The sequence below is a fragment of the Lithobates pipiens genome, unplaced genomic scaffold, assembly GCF_037356315.1.
Source record: "Lithobates pipiens isolate NorthernLeopardFrog02 unplaced genomic scaffold, aLitPip1_a1.2 Scaffold_8, whole genome shotgun sequence".
NCBI lineage: Eukaryota > Metazoa > Chordata > Amphibia > Anura > Ranidae > Lithobates > Lithobates pipiens.
Window position 1 is genome coordinate 254,365,761 of NW_027507903.1, and position 24,737 is coordinate 254,390,497.

A 24,737-nucleotide genomic window follows, 5' to 3' on the forward strand; every position below is an offset into this window, starting at 1 on the left:
TATCATCTAAAGTTACTGAATTGTGTAAAAATGGCTTGCAATTTGAGACTTTAGAACTATCAAGGGGTCTTCTAGAATATCTCATCTAGTGCATGTTTTGCTGACCTTGATAAATGCCTCTCTATATAAATGTATGCATTCCATTGTTTGCTTCCTCCAGTTTATTACACTATTTTGGCATTGAAACTATCACAATGCTACAAGAGGGCTAAATATTATGTAGGTATGTGTATAATTAAAAACAAAAGGTGTTTTTGTTTTTTGTTTTGTTTCTTCAATTGAATGATTCTTAAGTATATGTAAATAGTCCCCATATATTTTTGGCAACATCATTTAGGCCCTGTTTGCACCTGTGCCCTTTAAAGCCGGCCATACATTATAAAATTTTCTTATTTGATTTCCTTTAGTTTTGCCTTAAACTATGTATTGCAGGGGCCTGCCAGCTTGCATACAAATTGAAAGTGTTCAGGTTTGACCTCATATAAGAGAAATGTAATGTATTGCCAGCCTTGGGTGCAGAAAGTGGAGGGAGGGGTGGGGGTGCGTTTTCATGAAAATGCACATTCAATAGTAACTTGTCTAAAATGCATGTAAAAGCACTGTGTAGTTGAACCCCCAGCAGTCTTGCTCATTTTGATTGACGGCACCTCCTATATTTGTAGCTCACCAGGAACCTTTAGACCTCTGTACCCATAACTCGATAGCCCCTAATTAAATACAAAATGGTAATATGTACATGAATATATGAATTAAATGTGTCATATTAAAAATTAAATGCTGTAAAATTTTGTAATTCATAACAGCAAAATAAATCTGACTTATAGAAATATGCTTAACAAGATCACTTAACTGTGTCAGTGAGTACCATAGATTGGATGGCCAAATATTTTTTTGCGGATTGGGTAAGTATTCAATGTGTACAGGGCAAATTTCTGGGGGGGGGAATCAAAGCCTTTGAACCAGTTATATATCAATGGCTGGTTTCCCCAGCATAAGGACCGTCCACTTGCAGATGCCCTCTTCGGTTTTGTGACTTGAGCAATCCTTAAGGGGATAATCTGGTCAAGAAAACATGAGACCTGACAATTTGTGCATACAAATCTGACTTTTTACGAATGTCTTTGGCCAGCTCATCTAGTTGCCTCAAATTTAAGTTTAAGGCTGTCGGCATTTTCTAGTATCCTGTAGATCCTAACATGGACATGTGGCCTAAATGTTTCTTGTTCTATTTGCTGACAGGGAGTATTCCCCGTCATACTGGCTTGCTTGTTGGCATGCAACATACTCCTGGCATCTAACCGTTTTTATGCCAATATCCCTCTGGGCTTTGCTTTTGTATCTCTAGTATCTACTTTATCTGCAAGCTTGCCAGTATCTCTCCTTGGTATGTTTGGGATGCCTACAGTGGTGGGGAACTTGGATATGCATATTTAATTTGGTCATTGATCAGGGAGCTCTGTACTACTGTTGGAACCTAGCTTACCTCTTAACTGAATATTCTGTGCCTTATATTCTATTCTGCTTGTTGGTTGGGGGGGGGGGGGGGGAGGTTGCCTTCTGCCAAACCATTGCTTTCATAGTAGGGTAATGATGACTTTTTTTTATTTTTTTTATCTCCAATCGCAATAAGTACAATTTTTAAAACGTGGTCATCAATAATACACATGGTCCTCCCTGAGCTTTAATTTAAAATTACTTCTAGTTTATTTGGAAAGTTGTCATTGCATTTTAAAATGGGTCTCTGGACGAAATATGGATGTTCACGCATGTACATATGCTTAAAGTTGTTGTAAACACTTAAAACACACTTTTTGCTACAGTTAAGCCTACAATAAGGCTTACCTGTAGCTACCTTGTTATCGGCACTGAAGCACGTACCCACTTTAAAGTTATTGTAATGTCATTCTATGAAGGTAAAAAACTTTTGTGCTGCAGCACCCCCTGCCCCCCTAAAACTTGCCTGAGCCCCATATTGATCCATAAAGGAGCAGCGGGTCTCCCCAGCCTCATTGGCTGTCGCTACTGTCAATCACAGCCAGTGAGCCAAAGAGCAGGGGCGAGGCTGAGCCTCACTCCATGTGTGAATGGACACACAGCAGTAGGAGGGAGGAGCCTGGAGTGCCAGCAGGGGACTCGAGAAGGAGGTTTGGGGCTGCTCTGTGCAAAACCACTGCACAGAGCAGGTAAGTATAACATGTTTGTAAAAGTGTGTGTATTTTTTATTTTATTTTTTGCTTTTTTTTTTTTTATTTTTTTTTTTTTCCCCCACTTTAACTATTCTTTCCAGCTATGGCAATTTTTAAAATGGATGCAAATTGATCTCTAATTAGACAAGGTGGGAAAGCATGATGGTGACCACATGATCTCTACCTGTCAAGTCAGAACACTTTTTGTACTTTCTTGGGAGAAAAAAAAAATGTGTTATCTGTGTGAAGCAGGTGACCGCCTATGTTCTGTAAGCGAGAGTCCAGATGCTCCGCAATGAACTCGGAAGCTAGTGGCAATTGCTGTAGCAGCGGTGTTTACGATTTCTCTTCTGTATCGCCACCTTTAAACTTGTATACTTATGCAGCACAGGTGTCTTCCAGGTATCGAGGACCTGGCATACTGTGTAAACACAGAAATCCCACCACCTGTGCATTAGAGCTGCACGATTCTGGGCAAAATGAGAATCACAATTTTTTTTACTTACAATAAAAAGATCACGATTCTCGCAACGTAAAATCTTTCACATTTATACAAAAAAATAAGCGGGCTGACTTTACTGTGTTTTTTATTTAACCACTTCCCGACCAGCGCACGACGATGTACGTCGACAGAATGGCACGGGCAGGCATATTGGCGTACAGGTATGTCCAATATTCGATGCCGCCCTGCCATCGGGAGCGCGCCGCCGGCGGCGCGCTCCCGCGCTGGTCGGGACCCCCGTGAGTCCGGTCGCGGGACCCGCGGACTCGATCGTCGCGGGCATCCCCGCGATCGTCTCACGGAGCGGCCGAATGGAGGAAATGCTGTATAAACAACATTTCTACATTCTGCCTAGCAACTAGTGACGCTGATCTCTGCTCCATGTGATTGGAGCAGAGATCAGTGTACACTAAATGAAAGCCCAACCCCCCCACAGTTAGTAACACACCCCTAGGAACACTTAACCCCTACACTGCCACCCACTGGTTAACCCTTTCACTGCCAGTGTCATTTACACAGGAATCACTGCATTTATATAGCAGTGATTAGTGTATAAATGACAATGGTCCCAAAAATGTGTCAAAAATGTCCGATGGGTCCCCCACAATGTCGCAGTCACAATAAAAATCGCAGATCGCCGCCATTACTAGTAAAAAAAAAAATAATAAAAAATTATTAATAAAAATGCTATAAAACTATCCCTATTTTGTAAACGCTAGAACCTTTGCGCAAACCAATCAATAATCGCTTATTGCGATTTTTTTTTTACCAAAAATATGTAGAAGAATACGTATCGGCCTAAACTGAGGGAAAAAAATGTTTTTTTATATATTTTTGGGGGATATTTATTATAACAAAAAGTAAAAAATGTGTTTTTTTCAAAATTGTCGCTCTATTTTTGTTTATAGCGCAAAAAATAAAAATCGCAGAGGTGATCAAATACCACCAAAAGAAAGCTCTATTTGTGGGAAAAAAAGGACGTCAATTTTGTTTGGGAGCCACGTCGCACGACCGCGCAATTGTCAGTTAAAGCGAAGCAGTGCCGAATCGCAAAAAGTGGTCTGGTCTTTGACCAGCAAAATGGTCCAGTCTGCAAGTGGTTAAAGTAATTTTTTCCAAAAGCATTGCATTTGAAAGACCACTGCGCAAATACAGTGTGACATAAAATATTGCAACGACTACCATTTTATTCTCTAAGTAATTTTCTAGCAAAAAAAAAATTGAGTTGAAACCAAGTGTCAGAAAAAGATTTGGTGTTTAAGTGGTTAAACTTTTTCCACTTAGACACAGTCTATTCCATTGACAAATTGTTACAATGTTTATACTTAAGTTCAACTGATAAAGAATGTTGTGATTCTTGGCTGACTGCCCAGTTTTTCTCTTCCTTTCTTTTGAAGGCTGTGGCACCAGAAGAGCAGAGAGAATTCTTTGCATAGAAAGAATTGTGAAACACTTTAGTCAAGATCGTGATAACAATTCTTGACGATTAATTGTGCAGCTCTACTGTGCATGCCTCAAAACTCTGCCAGCTATTGGCAAATTACTATACTGCCCATTGGCATTTGTGCACACGTGCCATATCCTTGTGGAGTAGTAAAATTCTGCCTCCTGGCAGAGCTGTGATGTAGCAATTCCAGGAGGCAGCGGGGGCCAGCTTGGGCCAGACACCTAGAAGTGCTGCAGCACAAAAGTAAAATGGTAAAAAATAGAATAAAAAGTTGTTGCACTTCAACAAGCAGGAAATTATCTTTCAAACAAGCCTTAGCTGACCACTTTAGCTGTAAGTTCTATGAAGTGTGCTGTCCTCAAATTTTATAACCAAGGCACTTGAATAGCTGTGCAGGTCAGTAGCTTTATTTCACACTCTTCCAGCAGTGACTTGGTACCCTTCCAGGCTTCTAATGTAAACAGCTGAACTGTATTTAAAGTGGTGTTGCCACCAAAAAATAAAATGTTTAAAATTCTTAAAAAAAACTAAAAAAAATTATTGGGGGGAAAAAAACACATTTTTTTACTCACCTCTAAATACCTGTTGCTAGGGGGTCCCTCGTAGTCTGCCTTCTTCCTTGCCCGGGCTGGTGACATCACTTCCCCTCGCGCCGCACAGTCACCTGAGACCTGTCACGAAGAACAGCATGAGATAAAGCTGCTAAGAATTGGACTACAGCCAAAAATAGAGCATTGTGACTGAGGATTATTTTCTCCTCTGTGCCTGAAGCCACAGATGGCAGTGAGGACAAGCTCTGCTACTGCTTGTTAGGAATTCATACATGTGTAAATGTCCATATATCTGGAATGTCTAGGGAGAGAGATAGGGAGAGATAACTGCCCTGCCAATAGTATCTCTTTAAATCCAATTGCTATTTTCCTAGCACAGGTTTTTAAACTACACTTATAGTACATAATTTCTAACACACACACTTGTTTAGAACCCAGTCTAGAGACTCTTCACTATTCTAATCCATGAGGAGCAATGGGACTGTGAAGCCTACAATTACACATACAGTAATAGTAAAGTGATGCAAAAAACAAGCCTACATCCTTTCACTGTTCTGACTTCTTCTCTAGACTGAGAGCTGTTATTTAACTGCTATACATTACGAGAGAGGCTCTTTGCATCACTTGGACAATAGCAGATAATGAACTAGAGCTAATGAAAAAGTTCTATTGTAATTGTACCTAAATAATGCCAACTATATTATGACATTAACCACCTCGCGCCCGCCTTATAGCCGAATGACGGCCGTAGAGCAGGCACGTTTGTCCGGGTGGTCGTCCCTGGACGTCCTGATATTTACTACCGCGATGCACGCCGCCGCGGGCGCGCATCGCGGAAGTTATGTGTTCGCCGTGTCCCCCGGGGACAGGCAAACACAGATCGCTGTAAACGGCCAATCACAGTGGCCGTTTACAGCGTGATCGGCGTGTCCAATGGGAGATGATCTCATATGTAAACATATGAGATCATCTCTCAGCGCTGCTCTCCCTCCTCACACAGACAGTGTGAGAGGGGAGAGATGAACGGCTGCAGCGGCAGCCGTTCTGCCTCGAGTTAAAAAAAAAAAAAAAGTGCCATCCGCCCCCAGCAGTGCCATCCGCCCCCAGCAGTGCCATCCGCCCCCAGCAGTGCCATCCGCCCCCAGCAGTGCCATCCGCCCCCAGCAGTGCCACCTGTCATCAGTGCCACCTGTCAGTGTCACGTGCCATCTGTTGGCACTGATAAGTGGCATTGATGACACGTGACACTGACAACAGATGGCACGTGACACTGACAGGTGGCACTGATGACACGTGGCACTGAAGACACGTGGCACTAATGACAGATGGCACTAATACGTGCCACCGATGACAGATGGCACTAATACATGGCACCGATGACGTGTGACACTGATGACAGATGGCACTGATAAGTGGCATTGATGACACGTGACACTGACATCTGTCATCAGTGTCACGCGTCATCGGTGCCATGTATTAGTGCCATCTGTCATCGGTGGCACGTATTAGTGCCATCTGTCATTAGTGCCACATATTAGTGCCATCTGTCATCATTGCCACGTATGAGTGCCATCTGTCATCAGTGTCACGTGTCATTGTCCTGGTGCTTCAAAAGTGTAATAAATAGTCAACAAGTTAGATGTGTAATTTATGTTCCTAGAACACATGATGGCGCTACCTGCATGTTGGGCCTCTCTATGTGGCCAGGCTGTGAAAAAGTCCCACACATGTGGTATTGTAATACTCAGGAGGAGTAGCAGAATTTTTTGGGGGGTGTCATTTGTGGTATACACATGCCACGTGAGAGAAATAACCTACATAACCTACCTAATAATTACAATGACAATTTTGTGGAGAAAAAAAAAATGAAAAATCTTAATTTTGCAAAGAATTGTGGGAAAAAAATGACAACATCAAAAAGCTCACCATGCCTCTTACTAAATACCTTGGAATGTCTACTTTCCAAAAAGGGGTCATTTGGGTGGTATTTATACTTTCCTGACTTGTTCGGGTCACAAGAAGCGAGATAGGCCACCAGTACATCAGATGTGATCAATTTTGTGCGATTCGCACCACAGCTTGTAGACTCTCTAACTTTCACAAAGACCAAATAATATCCACTAATTTGGGTTATTTTTACCAAAGATATGTAGCAGTATAAATTGTGGCCAAAATTTATGAAGAAAAATTAATAATTTGCATAATTCTGTCACAGAAACAAAGAAATATGCGTTTTTTTTCTAAATTTTCGGTCTTTTTTCATTTATAGCGCAAAAAATAAAAACCCCAGAGGTGATCAAATACCACCAAAGGAAAGCTCTATTTGTGGGGAAAAAAAGGACAAAAAATTCATTTGGGTACAGTGTTGCATGACTGAGTAATTGTCATTCAAAGTGTGAGAGCACCGAAAGCTGAAAATTGGTCTGGGCAGGAAGGGTGTTTAAGTGCCCAGTAAGCAAGTGGTTAAAGAGGAAGTAAACTCTCCCACTCTGATGCTTGTTTTCATTTAGTCCATTATAATAAGTCAGACTATAGCCACTGTAATCCAGCCCAAATCTCATATTACTTACTGTTTAAAGAAACTTTAAAAAGCTTGTTTCCAGGGGTTAGGCAGCACCATCTTAAGTATTTTTTTCTGAGTCCACAGTGGAGTGTATTTCTGCCCTTACGTTGAGCACTTCCTGTATTGTTAACCAAGCCTCCGTCTCAATCCAATGTTTCTATGGCAACCCTTCTTCCCTGTTCATAGCCTACTTGTTTTATTTCATAGAATTTACTTGTGCCGATGTCTGTTTCACTTTGTCAGACTTATCAGCTTTAGCTAAGACTACAGTCATGGCCAAGTTTAGACTGTATGTGAGGTCACATGATCCGTAGGAGGAAGCTCTGAGTAATTAGCAGAGTTCAGTGGTGTGCTGTAGGAAGTCCTGATAACAGATAGATAAGATATAGAGTGTGCCTTAAATCCGGGGTGTTCTGGACATGCTCAGTGACTTCATTCTACAGAACAACAAGGATTACAACAATACTAAGTAAGTAAGGAGATATCTACAAGCAATGTTCATTAGGGTTTTTTATGCTGATTTACATGGGACAAAGTTGTGGGGGAGGCTTTACAACCACTTTAAAGCAAATGTAATTCCTTTGGCTAAATTTCACACTATTTTAGGCGACTAAAATATGACTAAAACTGCATTCTAGTCAAGACTGACTAAAACCAAATCGAGGGGGGGGGAGTTACCACGCACAAGTATTCAAAAAAGGAAATTGACTAAGGCTGACCATACACAATGAGAAGTTTTCTTTTCTGCAACCACGGGTTGTACCACAAAGCAATTTGCATGATTTCCCCATCAACAAACGTTACTGACGGGAATCCCTCCTGCCCAGTAATTATCTGCTCCTATAGCAGCCGCTAGCGATAATCATAAGAATCCATCAGGCTGGCTGTACCCAAGTTAATTGCTCAATTTGGTACATTCAGCCTGCCCATTAACTGTGCAACTCTCGGCCAGTTCCTGTTGAACCAGCCAAGATTCAAACCATGTATGGTCAGCCTAAGTTATTGTCCTTGCTCTTAAGTGATCTTCCCACCAGTGCCCCTGCTTAGATGGCATTGTTTTGTGAATGTAGTGTTTTTTGTTTTTCTTTTCTTCTTCGCAGTGTGCAATGATTGGTTACTAAAATAAACACATCAGTTCATAAGCTGCCAGGAAAAAAAATAAAAGGTCACTGGTGATTGCTTTTGAAATTTACAACTGTTAATGCAATCAAAATTCCTTTTCTGCCAAAATCAAAGTCTGGAACCTAATTTCCCCCCCCCCCCCCCCTTTTCCTTTTTAAGAAAAAAAAATCGCCCAAATGGCCTTGATAAAGTTTACATACCCTTGAATGTTTGGCCTTGGTACAGAAGCTGTCACACACAGGTTGACCACTGGGCACTTAAACCCCCTTCCTTACCAGGCTAATTTTCAGCTTTCGGTGCTCTCGCATTTTGAATGACAATTACTCAGTCATACGACACTGTACCCATATGAAATTTGTCTTTTGTTTTTTATTTTTTCACACAAATGGATCTGTGTAAATGAATTTTTCTTCGTTTCTGTTATAAAATTGAGAAAATTAGTAATTTTTCTTAAATTTTGGCCAAAATTTATACTACTACATATCTTTGGTAAAAATAAGTACAAATCGGTGAATATTATTTGGCTTTTGTGAAAGTTAGAGTCCACAAGCTATGGTGCATATATATATATATATATATATGTGTGTGTGTGTATACATATAATCACACCTGAAGTACTGATGGCCTATCTCATTTCTTGAGACCCTAACATGCCAGAAAAGTACAAATGACCCCTTTTTGTAAAGAAGACATTCTAAGGTGTTAAGAGGCATGGTGAGTTTTTTGAAGTTGTCCTTTTTTTTTTTTTTTTTCCACAATTGCAAAATCAATAATTTTTTTTTTGTTTCCACAAAATTGTCAAATCAGATTATTTCTCACACACAGCCTATGAATACCACAAATTACACCCCAAAACACATTTTGCTATTACTCCCGAGTATGGCGATACCACATGTGTGAGACTTTTACACAGCGTGGTCACATACAGAGGCCCAACATGCAGGGAGCACCAACGGGTGTTCTGGAGCACCCAGGCCAATTCTGACATTTCTCTCCTACATGTAAACATCATCATTTCTTTGCTAGAAAATGACACAGAACCCCAAAACATATGTTCTTTTTAGCCCTAGAGAATACAATTGCGGTCGTTGCAACTTGTTATCTCGCGTGGTATTTGCGCAGCAATTTTTCGAACGCTTTTATTTTTTTGAAAAAAAACTGTGTTGTGCTTAAAAACAAAATCGTAAAGTTAGCCCAATGTTTTTGCATAATGTGAAAGATGAAGTTACGCAGAGTAAATGGAGACCTAACATGTCACCCTTCAAAATGTGCACACACTCGTGGAATTGCGCCAAACTTCGCTACTTAAAAATCCCCATAGGCACCGCTTTAAACTCTTACTGGTTACATGTTTTGAGTTGAAGATGTCTAGGGCCAAAATTATTGCTCTCGCTCTAATGTTCACAGCGATATCTCACATGTGTGGTTTGAACACTGTTTTCATATGTGGGCGGGACTTGCATATGCGTTCACTTCTGCATGCAAGCACATGGGGACAAGGGCGCTTTTTATTCATTTTACTTTATTTTCGTTTGACACTTTTTTATATTTTTACCCCAAAAAAAATTTTTGATCGCTTTTATTCCTATTGCAAGGAATGTAAACATCCTTTGTGATAGGAATATGGCATGACAGGTCCTCTTTACAGTGAGATATGGGGTCAATAAGACCCCCCATCTCACCTCTAGGCTGGGGAGCCTGAAATAAAAAAAAAAAATTAAATGATCCTGGCTTCGATCGTAGCGGTGAGTCAGTAGAAGCACCGGAGGGCGGCAGGAGGGTGGGGACGCCTCCCGTAAGAACAATCAAGTAGTGGAACAGCCGCTATGAGCGTTCTTATGGTGTAGGGAATCGCCGGCTGAAAAAGCTGAAATCTGAATAATGCCTGTAGCTGCACCATTTGACGGAGCGATCACGTGGTGAACGGCCATGATGAGCCTGCTTGGTGCTTGGTGCATCCATGTGAGAGCTAATAAACTCATTGACTATTTATACACAGACAGGAATTGTGATATATATATATAATATAAATTTGGCCAAAATTTATACTACTACATCTCTTTGGTAAAAATAAGTACAAATCGGTGAATATTATTTGGCTTTTGTGAAAGTTAGAGTCCAGAAGCTATGGTGTGTATATATATATATAATATATAATATATATTATTATTTTTTTTTTTTTTTTAAACCAAAGATGTGGGAAATTGAGCTTGATTGCCATTTTAACTTGTCTGTCAATCAAGTCCTGCTGTCTGTGTCAATGGACGCAGCAGGACTAAGAAGGGTGCCTGCATGAGTGCCCCCATGGAAGGCGGTTCTCTGTGGAGGCACGTGAGAGGAGGATCAAAACCCTTGCTCAGAGAAGGCAAGTAACTTTGTTTAGAAAAAAAAACAAAAAAAAAAAAAACATTTACAACCCTTTTTAAGGCTTATGTTCACAATACATGGAGCACTGTGACCTATGGAAAGGGGCACACGGGCCCTGCACTGCAGGGAGGGTCAAATCTTGCATATGGCGGGGGGACAATTACAAGAACTGATCTCCTGTGTCTCTGCCTGCAGCAGAAAGCCAATGGGAGAAGGAAAAGCCAGCTTTTCAGCTTATGCAGGAAGAGACCTACAGGGGAGATTGGTCCTTTTAATTGTCCCCATGCTGCACTGATACACCCTCTCCTGCCCACATCTGGTTGTCCGGTACAGAAAGACCAACCCTGGTGATATAGATGGATTATTCGATGTCTGTGACCATGGAGAGGAGAGCTTGTCTGTTGGTTATTTACAGAAATTAAAAATTGGCAGATCAGTAATGGTGTTTAGGATGCACATTTTCTGGAAATTAGTTGCTTTTTAAACCGATTGTGAAGGTATGACTATTTTTATGCTTGGGGCTAAAACTATGGTGCTTTTGTTCCAGCCAGAAACTCAGAACCAATCCCAGTGAAGGGGGCTATTTCAGCCAGTCACTAATCACTAATGTTGGCGGTGATGGTTACTGTTTCAGCCAGAAACTGACCACTATTGCAGGTGTGGTGGTGGTTGTGCCAGCCAATGGCCCACCATTACTGGCAAGGAGGTTGTGCCAGCCACTAACAAGCAGTGCTGGTGGGGGTTTGTGCCAGCCACTAACATCAATGCTTGTAGGAGGTTATTGGGTGAGCCAGCCACTAATTGCCAATCCTAGTAAGGAAGCAGTGGGTATTGTTCTAGCCAGGTGGCTTTTTTTGTCATAAAATATGTGCAGGTACTACCTTCCCTCTGGTGTGATGATCCTGCAGGACAGGAAATGTGTAGATTATTTGGGGGGTACAGTGGCCCTAACAATGAGGTCATGGGGACCACTAATTCTGTTGGTGACACTGGTTACAGACAGCCACTGACCCCCAATGCTGTGGGGGATTCTTGTTCCACCCAGTCACTTAACCCTAATGCTGGTGGGAGGCGGTTGTTCCTGCCAGCTACTGTTCAATGTTGGGGGGGGTTATTGTTTCTAATAGACACTTACAAACAAACCTGAGGGGGCAATTGTTCCTGACAGTGTTCGGCCACCAATGCTGGTTGAGGGAGTTTATTGAATCCAGCCACTGTCAACCAGTGCTATTAGAGGGGCAGTTATTGCAGTCAGCTGCTGGGGGGGGGTATTCCTGCCAGCCACAGGCTGCAAATGATGGGGGGGGGGTAGTATTGTGCCAGCCACTGACCACTAATGAATGCTGTGATTCATTGCAGGCTTGAATTTTATTTAATCAAGCCCCTTTAAAATCCTCCTGCTGCAATTTGGCCAAACCCTGTATTGGGTGCTATGCACACCACTTTACTACTCTCCTCTGGGACACGGGGTGTGTGTGAGGTGCCTATTTGACCAAACACATCCAAATTATTACCGAAAAGTAGATTTATGGGGTGGTGTGTGTTGTGGGGTGTTTTTTTTTATTTTTTTTATTTATTTTTTTTTTTTTCTAGATTGGGTACTTCAATGGGCAGAAGTCAAGGAAATATACTTTATAGCTTTACTTTAACATTCTATTCTTGTAAATTACAATTGTCAGAACTGGTTTCAGTGTGTTGAAAATCAAGGCAGTATTTAAAAAATAAAATAAATCCACCCCAAGATTTAGTATATTGCAGCTTATGATGTGGTGGCTGCATTTGTTTGTTTTGGGCTTTGTTCCCCCATTTTCACCTGGTGACATGGCCAGTAACATTCTGCCTGTATTAATGCCCTGTACACACGGTCGGACTTTCCGACGACAAAATCTGGTGGATTATTTCCGACCGATTTTGGCCCAAACTTGTCTAGCATACACGCGGTTGCACAAAGTTGCCGGAAAATGTGATCGTTCTGAACATGGTGACGTAGAACACGTACGACGGGACTATAAACAGGCCAGTAGCCAATAGCTTTCACTTCGTAATTTATTCTGAGCATGCGTGGCACTTTGTGCGTCGGAACCATCTACACACGATTAGAATTTAAACGATCGGATTTTGTTGTTGGAAAATTTTAGATCCAGCTCTCAAACTTTGTGTCGGAAATTCAGACGGAAAAAGTCAGATGGAGCGCACACACGATTGGATTTTCCGTTGGAAAGTACGACCATGTGTACAGGGCATTAGAGTGCCTAAACTCTAGATGAAGGGGCAACACAGACACTTTTGGAAAGCAGCATTGTCAGTCTGGGGGTGGGGGACGGGGGACTAAACTAAACAGATTAAAGCCAAAACTCCAGCTAAAACTTTTTTAAGTCATTACAGCAACAGTTTTTTTTTTTTTTTTCCTTTTTGGGATAGAAGTTTTAAACAAAAGCTGACCACTTTAAGTAGAGATGCACCAAAATTTCGTCAGCCAAAACTGGTGTTCTGTATTTTGCTGATGGGAGAAAAAGTTGCAGATAATGGCGCTGAAAACACATGTGATTTTACTGTGCTTATGATGCGTTTTTCATAGGTCATGTAACAAAAAGTAACACTGGTGTAATATTGCTGTGTTTTCAATGGGGAGGTGCGTTGTTGCGTTTTTTTTCTAACTAAACAAAAATGCGGTAAGCAAGATTTTTACCCCCACAAACAGTGTGGAGACATACATAGAATTTAAGGGATATATTTTTTCTTTTCCTGCACTAATGGCCAGTGATAGTCACACTCACAATCCTCACATCAAAATTTCCATCCAATGCACCTCTAAAATGAAGCAACCGTCAGTGATGGTTTGTTTTTTAAACAGAACAAGCTGTCCTGCAGATGAAGCAGGAGAAAAGGAGACCCTTACTGCTAGATCACCAGGTAAATATACAAAAGCCTAAAAGAAAAAACAAAACAAATGCGGCTATCGCGTTTAAAAACTGGTAAATTGCAATATAATCTTTGCTTTTGGGCTTAATCCTGCTTTAAGAAGAGAGACTGAAACGAATACATTATGAAAAGCAAGCATGTAAAGTACATAAAAGCCAAGGCAAAAATTACTTTAGGATAAACTGTGCAAAAACTGCACTGGGTAAGATTTTTCAATTTAATCAAAATAATAAAAGCAAGGACATACTAGACAGATTTAGGGTGAGGGGGGAGATGGGGGAGTCTGACCGCAGAAAAGCCTCCCCAGAAGAAGCATGCTGATCAGTGTTGCAGGCTGTAGCATGCATCGATAATCGACTGGCGAAAAATCTGACAGTGGTTGTATAGCCTCCCTGCCTATACATAGATCGAAGTTTGTCTGGTCCCTGCTGGAATTGCCATCTATGTATGGCCAGCTTAAGACTGCAACTATATGAATGAATTTCCCCCTGAAGCAGCATTGCAGCAATATAAAACCTGCCATGATCACTTCATTGTTGATGCGTTTTTAATGGATAATCCTGCACAGATTTTTGCAGGCACAAAAATGCACAGCAAACGCCAAATCAGAGGGGCAGCCTAAACTGCAATAAATGTGCAAAATGTACTTGATAAATCTCCTAATGAAACTTCACCTTTTAAATGCCAAAGACTGTTACCAGCTGTGCTCTTTTCAGTTGCCACGTCTTACAAACTTGGCATCGCATATCTATTTTTCTGAAACATGAACTGCGCATGTTGCCCAAAGCAACAATTTCACATGCAAATCTACAGCAAAAATATCAGGAGAATTTAATTTAAAGGCATGGGGTGATACAGAAAGTTCCAGTTTCGGGCACTTTAAAACCTACAAAGTTTTATCCTTTAGTCTCGAAGCTGCAAAGGTAAAAAAATAAATAAATTTAATATTTCATCGGGTAGCATAGAATGCTGTGCCTATTTTGCTTTTGGTCTTTACTGTGTTAACTGAAAAACACTTTGAAAAAAAAAACAGTACAGAAAGTTTTATAAAATGTATTTTTCCCATTTTGGATAAAGTAGAGGGTTAATAATAGGGCTGAAACAACTAATCGATTATGAAATTAATCGATTATTATTTTCATAATCGATTAATCGGCCAGTAACATAATGGGGTAAAAAAAAAAACTAAAATTAGCCCTTTATAGTACAAAAAGAGCAAATAATCGCTACTGTAAATATTACTCACTGTTCTACAGTAAAAAATATGAACCCCCTTACAGTAGTGATCTACTTTTTTTCTACTATAAAGGGCTAATTTTAGTTTTTTGTTTTTTTTAACCCCATTATGTTAGTAAACGTCTTAGGCCTGGTTCACATCTATGTGTTGGTGCTTTTTGCAGAAATGCACTACAGTTCATTTACATGGTTTCCTATGGGACACGTTCGCATCTGAAAGGCTCAGGGACTTTTAACGCAAAATAGTGCTTTTTTGGTTTAATATACTTCAATGGAGACGCTGCAGAAAAGCATGTAATGTGTTTTTGCAGCAATTTGTGTTTTTTAATCTGGCCAAAAAAAAGGCAAAAATGCAAATTGCAGTAAAATCACGTGCGCAAAAATCAAAACATACAGCAAAAAGCACTGCAGAAACAAGTCAAAAGCAAACTGCACAGGTGTGCACCGTGCCTTATGCTGGCCACACAGATCATTTTTCAGATGAGAATATTCAGCCGAAAAATCTTTGTACATTCGCTGAATGAAAGAATTTTGTTTGAAATTTTCACATTCTGTTTTTAAAATTAATGTAATTTCTGAACGAAAACCACATACACTGTCTGAAAATTCCGTTGACCAAGCAGTTTTCCATTTCCAAATTTTCCCATCACTGTGGTTGAAAATGAACATCAATTTGACCCACTCCCTTTTTTTTTTTTTTTAAGGGTATTAACCGATTAATCGAAACAATAATCGGCCAACTAATCGATTATGAAAATAATCGTTAGTTGCAGCCCTAGTTAATAATTGCTGTCATTTGTGTGGTGGTTGTTTTTTTTTTTTTTTTTTTTGATTCGGTGTAATGTCATTTTGCTCCCCATCGTAGAATGCTCCGGAAGTGACGTTGCGGCAAGAAATTTCGCATTGTGCATGCGCGATGTGTTCCAAACACTTGCGCCATGCGTTCCAAAGGATTTGCGGCAATGCAGTTGAGTGAAACCGCCAGATAATGTCACGGAAGTCACGTTAAACTTCAGACGAAGCGGAGAGCGAGCGGTTAACCGTGGCTCAGGGAGGGGATTACCTCCCCTATGTGGATTCGGGGAGGGAATTATCTGACGGTTTCAGTGGTCTGCATTGCGGCATATCCTTTGGAACGCATGCCGCAAGTGTTCGGAAAGCATCGCCCATGCGCAGTGCGAAATTTCTGGCCGCAACGTCACTTCTGGAGAATTCTATGATGGGGAGCAAAATATGACACTACACAGGTTTTGTTAAGGAAATTTCCCTTCACTTCTTGTTCTGTAGAAAGGCTAGCTTTCCATTGTGAAAAATCTCCTCTTAAGGCTGGGTTCACACTGCTGCGGGGGGAGAACCGGATGTGATTCGCACAGCAAATCACATCCGATCTCCGTAGCGCTGCGAGTTCAGCCATACAGATAGTATGGCTGAACTCGCAGCGGTCCCGCAGCAAACTCGCACGGGACCCTTTTTTGGGTCCGCAACGGAATCGGATCGCATGGGGGTTCACACCATGCGATCCGATTCCTGTGCGAGTCGGCAGATCGCACTGCGATATGCCGACGGATCTGGGGGTGTCATTAACATAACATTGACACCCCCAGCCGTCCGCATAGGGCAGTGTGAACTGCCGGCGGGAGGTGTGCGATGCGGGAAAACGCCGCGGATTCGCGGCGTTCCCGCATCGCAGCAATGTGAACCTAGCCTTAGACAGTTGTCACAGGAACAGGTGTTCCCCATTGCAAAGGATACTTCAAGTCTTCATTCATCTCTGTATCTATAAATATTGCGACAAAAAAAAAAATAGTTTTCAAAGTTCAGAACACAAGGCACTGTTTTTTGACCTTGTCAATCTACCAACCTTCTAATGTAAAACAGCAGATGTTTCTTAGCTGTTAGAAATGATTGAAACACAAGAGTGTTTTCCTTGAATGAGCAACTTCCCATTAAAAGCAGCTAGAGGGGTCAGGGATGTTTCATTTTGAAGTTTTTACTCCTTCTTAATATACGGAAATGGTTTATTAGCCAAAGCCTGGACACAGGACACATATTTTAATCCTGAGTTAATATTGCCAGAAGACAAAGGTGACTAGGCTGTACTGAAACTTAATGGAAAACAAATATGATCAATGTGCTCCGCTTAAAGAGGAAGTGAACCCTGATGGGTTTACTTCCTCTTTGTCTCCCTGCAAAGGTAACGATGCATAGTAGCCCATTATGTGTCACTTACCTGACACAGGAGCCAGCGATGTCCCCTGTAGCACAGAGCGTCCATCTTCTTCTGGGTATTGCTGCTCCGGCCGCTCACAGCGCCAGAACAGTGATGTCGCTCCCACGCATTCGCACAGGAGCTGCCACTAACGGCATATCGCATGCGCCATAGACAGTGGTGTCTGTCTTTTTGTAAATATCTCCTAAACCGTATAGTTTAGGAGATATTTCTTGGACCTACAGGTAAGCCTTAATCTAGGCTTGCCTGTAGGTCAAAGTGGTTTGTAAGGGTTTACAACCACTTTAAGAAAGTGGTAAAAATGCATGTATTCTTTGCTTGCCAGATTCTTTGCTTGCCGGATTCTTTGCATGCACCTGTCTGTGACTCAAAGCACATCAGAAACGCAATGGGTGCATCTTGGATAACATTTTCCATTGGTATCAATGGAAGGTGAGTGGGATGGGGTGTGGGGGTGTTTATTTTTTTTCTCCCGGGGCACCAAAGTTGTAGCATGCAAGACTTTTCAGAATGCAGCACACTGGTGTGAAGAGTTCCATTGGCGTAAAAGGGGAAAGCCTTTTTATTGCCATTTTTTCTTGTGCTTTTAGTCAGGTAAAAGACACATCAGTGTGAAATAGCCCTGACCTACAGTATGAATGTCTTATTAAAGGAAAAGTGCAACCAAAGCTCATTTGGCTCAATTTCTCCTGTTCGTGCGCTTTGTTTTGCATTCCTGTGACCCATTTTCAGCTGACGGGCTAAAGTCCACTGGAGAAGGATCACGACGATGGATCGGGATCAACCAAACAGTGTGGACCGTCACCTGGCAAGCTGCTGAGTGCCAGAGTAAGCCCCCTCCACAGCCCAGTGAGGGGGGGGGGGATTAGGAGGGGAGAACTGAGCGATCAGCAGTCTTTGATCACTCGGTTATCAGTCTTGGAGCCGGCAGGGGACAGATGCAGCTATGGATCGATGCTGCATCCACCTAGGAGAGTAAAATGTAACTTTTTTTTATTTACTGTATTTCTTTTTCATTTTGCCTTTGGGTATTTGTGCTGTTAATCTGAAATCCGTTCTTGATGACATTCCTTGTGTTCATCTTTCGACTCCTAGAAACTGAAAGTAAAGTTATGCCAGTACAGTATACGTCTGTACAGTTCTGGGGCTTCACATTAGATAATTGCAAGAGTTAACTGCTACCATGTTCCTTTTTAAAATGGAGAAAATACTTTTTGGTCAATAGGCTCTGTAAAGCAGCAAGTTATACTGTATGCACCTATTTATATGTGTGATCTTCCTCCTGTTGCAAAATAAGGTACTATTTTAAACCGTCATAAAACCTTACGTATATGCACATACATGTCTAGTCTACTTATGTGAAAGCCCACACTATATTAGTACTGTATAAGGGAAATGTACTACATTTTATACTTTTTTCACATGATTTTACCATTCCAGTGCAGGTTATTCTATGCATGTGAAAAGGCAAATTCTGCAAAGATTGCTAAAACTGACTCTGTGCAATGTCCGTCGCTGTTAGAGAAGTATTACTAGCATGAAAAGGTTTATTGAACTAAAAAGCAAATCGCAAAATGTACTTTTTCTGAAAAAACTAACAAAAATTTAATTTATTTACAAATCTACAAGCACATAAGGTTAGGATTTATCTGCTTTATATAAAACTAATATTTTCAGATTTTGTTCCTTTTTTACTATTTAAAATAGTTTTCTCATTTCTCAAAATTTGCTATGCCAATAGCTTTAAAAGAAGCCAATAAATCCACTTGTGCCGTTCTTACCAAATCTTTTATTTCACCCGTAGTATAATGTGCAAGTGATTTGTTATGTTTCTGTGGAAATGTTTGGACTGTGTGGCATTGCATTGTATGTCCTATCCTTTCCGCACATAATTATCCTTCAGCCATTTAGTAAAAGCTGATGCAGCCGATCACTGTTAATTTGCAAAGCCAGTTAAAAGAATTCAGTTAAGTATGTGTTTACAGTATTATTCATCTTGGGAGTGGTGCATAATATCGTATTGTTCGAGGAAGGGTAGACTGCTTTAATGCATGAAAGGCCAACGTCATGTTTGCCCTTAGGAGAATCAAATGTCAGGAATTAGCCAGCAATACTTGGAAAAAGAGATCACCTTTAGTAAAATGTTCTTTCAGTACCAAGTACTGCTGACATATGAAAGAGCCTTAGACCTATTTCCTGGAAGTATAACCCATTTGATGGCATGAGCCCCGTCTTCTGGTGCTTTAACTGTTCTATTTATACAGCAAGATGAAAAAAAATTTTAAAAAATTTAAAATACTGGGATTCAACATTCGGGTTCATTTTTTTTATAAAATACTGATGTGGTTTTAGGATTTAATTTTTCTTCTTTTTTTTTATATTCAATATTTAAACCATGTTTTGGGGGAAAATTAAAAAAAAATGTCAGTTTAACTAGATTTTGAAAAGTCAGTCTATCAGTGCCCCTCTTGAATAATTAATGATTTTCTACACATTGACCCAAGGCTGATACAACATGCTCCTTCATGCAGGCAATATCCAGTTTCATCAAAGCTAAAAGTGAAGCTCCACCCAAAAGGGGAAACTGCTTATCTGCCGCCACGTTTTGCACTTTTTGGGGGGGGGGAGCTGGATTACACGGGTACCCTCTCCCAGCTCAGTTTGTCCCCTCTCTCCGCAGCCTTCTGGGACATTTCAGAGGTCCCAGAATACTGTAGCACAGTAGGAAACAGGCTGTGAAGCCACAAGGCTTCACTGCTGGGTTCCCTTTAGTCAAGATGATGGCACCAACACTCAATAGAAGAATCGGCTCAGGTGAGGACACCATGGATGCCTGGACATTTTAAATGCCCTAATAAGTCAGCAGCTACAGTATTTGTAGCTGCTCACTTGCTTTTTTTTTTTTTTTTTGGGGAGGCGTCTGAGCTCCTCTTTGAAGTATAACTAAAGGCAAAACTCTTTCTTGGACAGAGTGGAGAAGCGGGAATAAAATCGGTCAATTTTCACCCTTTATTTGTCCTGTTTACCACTCGTGTTTATGGTGAAGGTAAAAATCCCAAATTTTGCATTGCCCCCAGAGACGTAAGCAAAATTTTCCAACTGGGACACTAAATCTCCTAATTTGCTGTGATTTCCTCACTTCCTGTTTTGGCTATGGGACAGGAAGTGATGGTAAATATCCCCAGTAGGCCACAGATTACAAAAAATAGGGGCAATGACCCTCCCTCCAAAATGAGAAGTTGTGCCTATAGCCCTACTTTAAGTGTGAAAACTTGTTCAAGGCTTTAAACTTATTCTTTTGCATCATCTGAATGCACATGAAGACTTGGTTTGAACTTTTCTTTTGTTGAATTTTGACACGAAGACCTATTTTGTGCATCACCTGAATGCCATGTCTCCTTTTGGATGTGCTTCAGGTTACAAAAAACTGGCCTTTCTTGTCTGATTATGTTGGATAACAGCACATGCCTAAAAATTTTGGGGAAATGGTAGAAAAATTACGTGCAGGCTGAAGCTGACCTTTTTAATTTTTTTTACTGTATCTGGCCTGCTCCCTGCATTTATTCAAATTCAATGTTCTGTCATGGAGGCACAACATTGCGTAAGGGGTGGCATTACTGTCCTTCAATGCATTTGAGCAGTAGATCTAAAAAAAAAGTAAGCCCTGTTTGTGAACTTGTACCTACAGGTTGGCCTACAGTAAGGCTTCCCTGTAGGTACAGTGAATATCTCCTAAACCTGCGCGGTTTGGGAGATATTCACACTGCATGCAGCTGCTGACGTCACCCGTGAATGCGATCTGAAGGGATGGTATATCAGAGCTCCAGGACTCGCATGTGCGCGAGTGACGTCATTACGGTGTGGCCAATCGGATCACTTGAACCCGGAAGGAAGACTGGGGGAAGATGGAAGCCCTGTCAGCGATGACAGCTTGCCCACTGGAGGGCTTTGTTGTAAGGTAAGCATTTCATAATGTGTTCGTATACTAGAACATTATGCCTTTACCTTGAAGGTTAAAAGGGCTGCAGTTTACTACTGCTTTAAATGTGTGTTATATGTTGTATTCTAATTGAGATCATCTTATAAGAGGCATGTATTCAGTAATCTAAGATTTACGAATGGAGAGGGTGTATGTACAAAATGAGAATCAATTTTTTTTTTTTTTTTGCTTGGAATAAAAATCACGATTCTCGAAACTTAAACTTTCACAATATACAAAAATCTAACCTGTAAAGTTTTTAAATTAATTTATTTTCCCAAAAATTGCATTTGAAAGACCACTGCGCAAATACAGTGTGACATAAAATATTGCAACAACCACCATTTTATTCTCTAGGGTGTCTACTAAAAAAGTTTGGGGGTTCTAAGTAATTTTCTAGAGGCATTGGAGCAGGAAACCTGTGAAGCAACATACTAAAGCCTCCATATGACAGGGCGCCCCCACTCGGGGGCTTCTACAATTTTTAAAGATCTGGCAGGAACAATGTCGGGACAGATGGGTGGCTTCCTCAGTTTCACTAGGTAACAAGCTAGAATTCCTGTCTCCCCTTTTTTTTTTTTTTTTTTTTATCAAATGCTCCCAGAGATCCAGGGAAAAGGAAGTCTCTTTCTGGATCATCTCTTGTTTCAAAGTGATATCAGACATTCCCACAGAAGAGCAGGGATCACGGTTTTATTCAAACCTCTTCACGGTACCAAAACCGAATGGGGAGGTAAGACCCATTTTAGATCTCAAAGATCTAAACTGGCACTGGCACTTTATCCTTTTGCATAAAGTCAATCCGATCGGTTGTCTCCATTCTACAAGGAGGAGAATTTTTTGGCATAAATGGGCATCTTTGATGCCTATCTCCATGTGCCAATTTTTCCCCCTCATCAGAAATTTCTATGCTTCAAGGTAGAAAATTGTAATTTTCAGTTTGTGGCTCTGCCTTTCGCTCTAGCCACCGCACCTCAAGTGTTCACAAAGATCCTAGCCCCTCCTTTAGCCAGGTTAAGGGCTCAGGGTATAACACTTCTAGCCTACCTAGACGATCTGCTCTTAGTAGATCAGTTGGCCACCTGTCTAAACCAAAGTTTATTCTCAGCCATGAGCTACCTAGAATTCCCAGGCTTGATTCTCAACCTATAAAAATCCTCCTTAAAACCATCAAGGAGATTACAGTACTTGGGACTGATCATGGATACCGTTCAAAAGAAGGTATTCTTACCCCAGGGAAAGATCAGTTCCATAAAGGAACGGATTTGGCTTGTCAAAACAAAGAAATCCTTCCATTTGGCTGTGCATGAAATTGTTAGGAAAGATGGTGGCCTCCTTCGAGGTCGTTCCTTATGTGCAGTTTCAGTCAAGACTGCTGCGAAACAGTATTCTGTCGACTTGGAACAAGAAGGTCCAGGCTTTGGACTTTCCAATGCGCATATTCCCTGAGGTGCATCAGAGCCTCAATTGGTGGTTCATATCCAGCAACCTTTCACAGGGGAAATAATTTAAACCAGTATCCTGGAAAGTGGTAACAATGGATGCCAGCCTTCTAGGCTGGAGAGCAGTCCTGGAAGAGGCATCTGTCCAGGGGAAGTGGTACAGGTTAGAAAGGACCTTACCCATCAATATTCTAGAAATTAGGGTAGTTCGTCTGACCCTAGAGGCCTGGACGCTCATATTACAAAATTGTCCTATGGCCTGCATCAATCGCCAAGGGGTCACAAGAAGTCGTGCAGCCCAAAAAAAGGTGAATCCTGTCCTATCTTGGGCAGAGCGCAACATTCCTTGCCTATCAACGATTTTCATTTCGGGGATAGAAAATTGGCAGGCGGACTACTTGAGTCACCAACAATTGTTTCCGGGAGAATGGCCCCTTCACCCTGACATACTTCTGTCTATGTCCAAGATGGGGATGTGGCTCTGTTCACGAAGAATCTTTATTTTGCAAAGTATTGTGGGAAACAATTACAACTAGACATTGGAATGTCTACTTTCCAAATGGGGGGGGGGTGCTTGTTGGGGTCTCAATAAATGAGATGGACCATCAGTACTTCAGGTATGATTAATTTTCAGGGATTGGGATATAGCTTGTGGACTTTCACACAGACCAAATATACACCAGTTTTGGGTTATTTATTTTTTTTACCAAAGATTTGTAGCAGTATAAATTTTGGACACAATTTTTATGAAGAAAAGACTAATTTGCACAATTTTATAATGCAGAAAAATGCATTTTGTTTACAGAATTTTCAGTCTTTTTTTTTTTTTTTTTTTTTTTAGTGTAAAAAATATAAAACCCAGCGGTGATTAAATGTCACCAAAAGAAAGCTCCATTTGTGTGGAAAAGACAAACTTCATATGGGTACAGTGTTGCATGACTGAATAATTGTCATTCAAAATGAGCATCAAAAGCTGAAAATTGGTCTAGTTAGGAAGGGGGTTTAAGTGCCCAGTGGTTAAATAGCAATTCCAGGTGACCAAGCAACTATGCTAAAGTTGGAGAGTTTATTGGGGGCTTAAATTTTATACATTGGCAGAATATTACTGTTGCTATACTGCTACTTTAAAAAAAGAAAACAAACCTTTAAACACACATTGCCGAGCTTGACAAATGTTTTGGTGCTTTGCTTACTTCGGAGGGGGAAAACTGGGAAGTGCCCAGTTATATGGCCGGTTTTAAAGTGTCAAGTTGACAATAACAAACTGATTTAATAAGAATTCTAAAAATGATGAAGTGTTTTTCTATAGACCAGCTCTCTATAGTTGCAGATTTAATTTTGATAAATGCTGTGACTTGTTAATATTGCTCGCTAGGCAATTCTTTTTATTACCTAACTGCAGACTCTCGCTCCACACTTCTGCTGCTTCTTAGGCTTCATGCACACTGGATGTTGTAACGTTATTAAAAAACGCCAGTAGCTTTGCAGTGAGTTTTTCAACGTTTTAGTAAAAAAAAAATTTATTTTTTTGTTTACAGTCAAAAATGCCCCAGCCAAAAACGGTTAAGTCTGTGTGCATGGACACCTAGGATAACACGCTGGAGTTTATTGACTGTAGGGAAAAACATTTAACGCCAAAAAACAGCAGCTATAAAAATGTCCAATGTGCAGTTCTCATGCACACACATCCTCAGGGTATGTAAATGACACTTGGGTCTTGTACAGCAGATTATGGCAACCAGTCTGCTTCCAGCTTTATTTTTCAAATGCACTAGATTCTGTCTGCTAAGGTTGTGGATACTGGTTTAACTCCTACTTACTTCAGAGATCCTATTGACCCATCTTTTTAATTTGTCTTTATGCCTTGTTGATATTTCAAGTATACAATTGAATTACTGCCCAAATATTTCAGTGCTCAGGAATCTAGCCAATTTAGCTTGCCATACTTTCAAGGCACATATTAATCGTCCACAGCATGGGATGAGGCTTTGTGCCCCTTTTAGTGTCTCATGACTTACTTTCCTAGTTTTTAAATGATGTGGCTATTTGGGATATAAATGTATATATTCACCTACCCCTAAAGAAGAGGAATTATGCAATCTCAACTCGTTGGCTACTACTCTGGTCTTCATTGTACCATTGATGGAGAACTGTGGTTATCCATTATGTGTTTACTGTAACTGCATCAAT

At 40.8% G+C, this 24,737-nt stretch overlaps 1 protein-coding gene across 2 annotated transcripts in view; it reads left to right on the forward strand.

Annotated features, from left to right (window-relative positions):
* The window catches only part of SOCS2 (suppressor of cytokine signaling 2), a 31,470-nt gene that overhangs the window by 5,445 nt on the left and 1,288 nt on the right, over positions 1 to 24,737 (forward strand). The window lies entirely within an intron of this gene.